The 3,896-nt window shown below is 48.0% G+C and overlaps 1 pseudogene; it reads left to right on the top strand.

Moving 5' to 3' along the window:
- The first annotated feature begins 588 nt into the window (after positions 1-588).
- LOC147746991 (U7 small nuclear RNA) lies at positions 589-643 on the top strand (annotated as a pseudogene).
- The last annotated feature ends 3,253 nt before the right edge of the window (positions 644-3,896 follow it).

The raw sequence follows: 3,896 nt of genomic DNA, 5'->3' as shown, positions 1-3,896 counted from the left end.
TCAAGGCCAAGAGATACATGGGAGCCGCTAAGACAATATCTGCTAGATATGACTGAGTAAGCGGTGGTTGAATGCGGATACCCACGGGGGGCGTGGGCTGGCATTGAGAACGGCTAAGAGGCTCTTTTAGTAGTCATAGCGCAGCTTGGAGGGTACAGCTTCATATGCGTCAGTGATCTGCAGTGGACGCGAACTCATGACTGATAATGCACATTTTGTCCTGGGTACAATTTGCATTTCCTTTAATTTTTGTATGTGGTCATTGTGGATTTTGGGTTTAGGTACGCTATGTTAGCTTGCTTAATGAATAGCAGGCTTTAATTGCGACGTGTGGAACTACTATCACAATTCAGAGTTGAATATTGTAAAGAACTGTATCATTTGTAAAATGTATGTGTATAAGCCGCACTGCTGACAAAGATGTACATTGTCTTTTTTCTTATGTCTTGTCGTTTTGGAAAAAAAAGATTAAAAAAATAATAATATTTCACTCCTTCCCATTTTAATCAAAGTGAATATATAAATTATGACCATAATAAAAGTAGGTGTTACTTAGTCCTAGGGCGTGAACTTACAACTTTACATGTTAAGAATAAAGCTCTTTACTATTTGTCTAGAAGGTTCCTCTTAAAGAGGAGCCACCTATATATGGTTAATGAAAGATCTGGATAAAAACTTTTGTTCTTATCTAAACTGAAACGGATTGCTGAATAGTCATATCGCATTAATTAAATGTTAATATATTCTTTTCATTAAGAAGCGGGGTATACTTTGAAATTTGTTTTGTAGATATTGCTAACTATGTTAATGAATGGGAGATGTTGCCAGTTGATTTTGTAAACACAAACAAAAACAGCCAGTCTCGTCCTTGTTTGCCGAAATTGCACAATTTTACCTTATTTTGAAAGCCTGGATTTTTTTAGTCCATGTAACCTCCATTCTAAATTTGCTGCTCAAGAGAATGCTTTGTAAGAAGTTGTCTCTGCAGACATAAATAAATGATTACAACAAGCTTAAAGTTAAACAAAACAGACTTGCAGAGTGTAATTTAGTGGGCCCTGGGCCCACTCGCTGAAGAAACAGTGACACAAGTGACACGGGTACTTACCTAACTGACCACAAGTTAGAGCACCTGGTACTTTTTAGGTTCCACCTGCACAGCTGTGCTTGTGAAATCTATTGTTTATATTATAACCATAAAAAGGGCCTTTCATCCCTAGCCTCTCTTTCCTGGCGTCTGTGCTTGCCACTTACTTTTCCTCCAATCTATTGGTTTTATCATGTTTCCTGCATTTACAAAGGCTTCTTCCTTGTCTGCTTCTCTTATCAGTTTCCGTGGCCAAACTACCTTTAACATCTTCTTTGGGGCCACTCTTTTTTCAGAAAGTCACCCTCCTTTCTGCTTTTTCAACCTGGAACATATATATAGCATCTGGAGAAAGTGATTTGCCCAGAATCAGAGGGCGTTGCGCTGCCGAGACGCAAACAGGGATCACCAGCTCTCGAGTCAGCAGCTGTGGACACTGCACCACATCCTCTCCACTCCTGTGTTACTTGTCAGGGAGGTCCTTCCTTTGTCCCTAGCGATGAGTGATGAAAACAGCATTAAATTCATAACACAGACCAAACAGATGCATTACCAATGCTTGTATTGACAGGGTCACCTGAATGGTGACGCCTGTGTTGTATGTGTGTGTTTGAAGACAATTCTGCTAGGGAGGGGCAGATAAATGACATGTCCAGCAGAACATCTGTCAAAAATTGGATTAATGGTGCATTCTACAACACTTTTTTCACTATATATTGAAATGTCTGTGTCAACTGAGGGTCAAGACACTCAGAGGCTTATTTAAAAGCTCCTGTTTGCTGCCGGAAATTCACTTTCGGTGACGGTCCGGCGGCGCACACTGCAGGGCCATATCTACAAGGCCATGTAAAGCCACCCTACGTGAATTTTATGCAGCGAAAGTTGTGGTGTTGCTTCACCCTGCAATAAGGAGGCGTGCCATGGGCAATAAGGTGGGTGTTCCCAAGTAACGCCCATGGTATTGACGTACGAGAATTAATAAACCTGGGAATACGATTGTTTATGTGCAGAACGGGATACCTTTCTGCACATAAACAAGCATGCATGGCGTTTTGTTGTTTTTATATGTGCTGCATAAAACAGTACACATAGAAACAGCAAAAACGAGGTGATATAAAGCATTTCTCCTCATTACTCCATTTAAATACCAGGGGGTAGACTTACAAGAACTGGCGCATCTCTGCATATTAGCAGGCAGAGATGTGTCAGTTAATTTGCGTGACAGAAAAATAACCTTGCGCCACAATGGAGGCGCCGCATTTACAATGTGGCGCACCGTGGCGCAAGGATAGACAGATGTGTGACGAATCTTTTGTCGGAAAGGCAATTGACAAGCGTGGAGAATCACGACGCGCGCACTTAGGACCCGGCCTCTCCGGACCCCGCCTGCTCCTGGTCTCTGGTGATTGGTCGGTCAGACGGCCCAATCGGCGTCCGACCGACCCATTTCCGCTCTGCCGGTATCGCGTGACCCGAGGGTCAGGGGGTGGAGACTCTGGGCCTATTTAGGGTCAACTCCCTGTGACTGGGGTCTCTGTTCCCGCTATCACTCCTGGATTCCTGACTGCAAGCCGGCTCCTGCCCATTCTCGAGACCCAGGCCGGCTTTCCGAAATTCCAGAAGCAGAAGGACTGAGCATCGTTCGTGTAGCCAGGTAAGGGGTCGAGTGCCTCGGGGGCCTCGTGGGCAGCCGTGAGTCACGGTGGGTGCAGGGTAGGGATTGGAGTGTCGCTGCCTTACGGGGCTTACGGCTGTGTGCGGGGTTCTTCGTGGTACAGGCTCCTGCCGGGCGGCGTGAACGGTGCTTAGGGGTGTGGGAGCAGGGAACTCAGGGCGCGTTAGGTGCTATAGCGGGGTAGTGCGAGGCACGCGATAGTTAGCATGGCGCCAAAAAAGGGTGGACAAAAGCGAAAGGACTCTGAACCTGAATTTGTGCAGATTATGAAATTGCTGCTAAAAAAGTTGAGCAAGGAGACCCCCGATAGCGGGGACGAGAGTGATTCTTCCCAGGGGAAGCAGCCCAAAGTAGTAGAGCGGCCGCGCAGGGGGGTGCGACCGAAGGCTGCTTGTCCTCCATTAAAGAAGAAGGCCAAGGCGCAGCCAAAAGGGAAAGGGACGAAGAATAGGCCTAACCCTGCCGGGGGGAATCAGGACAAGGGATCAGTAGGTCCCGTCCCCACTCCTCCTCCAGATGCAGAACGGGTCTTTCCTTCAGATCCTGAGCCGGGTGCGGACGCACCAGCAGACCCAGTGGGGTCAGTTTTGTCTGAGATTAGGGAAGCGCTTAGGGCGTTGGCGCCGGGAGGCGCGGTACTATTGGTTACGGTCCATCCGGCACCGCTCCCGCCGCAGCCGGTGGTAGCCGTTAGCGATCCATTGGATAGCTTGCTGGCGTCAGTTTCCTCCCTAGTGGGCCAATTATCAGCCCCTGAAAGGGTATTAGAGAGAGCGAGCGCTGGGGCGGCAGGTCACAGAACAGGGCGCATTGCAGGATGTTCAGAGGCAGTTGGCGCTTTTAGTCGAGTCGCGTAAAGCGTTGACCAGCGTAGCGATTGGAGCACAGCCCCCCGCGACAGCGATAGCGGTGCCACCTACAGGAGGTAAGCCTGGTGACACTGCGCTAAGGAGCAGCGAGGTGGGAACTAGCCAGGGGAATGTGTTGTCCCAGTCAGGGATGTTAGCTACGCCTGTTAGTACGGAAATGCGAGAGAAGATTTGGAGAGGTGCCTACGTGGATATATTCTCTCGTATCAGGCCGAAGAGGCGGGAAGAGGATTACAAGGACAGGGATGGGAAGGATCATTCCTTC

Source organism: Lissotriton vulgaris, chromosome 1_1, assembly GCF_964263255.1.
Source record: "Lissotriton vulgaris chromosome 1_1, aLisVul1.2, whole genome shotgun sequence".
In the NCBI taxonomy this organism is placed as follows: Eukaryota; Metazoa; Chordata; class Amphibia; order Caudata; family Salamandridae; genus Lissotriton; species Lissotriton vulgaris.
Note: the sequence above shows the minus strand (reverse complement) of the source record. Positions and strands in the feature narration are given on the sequence as shown.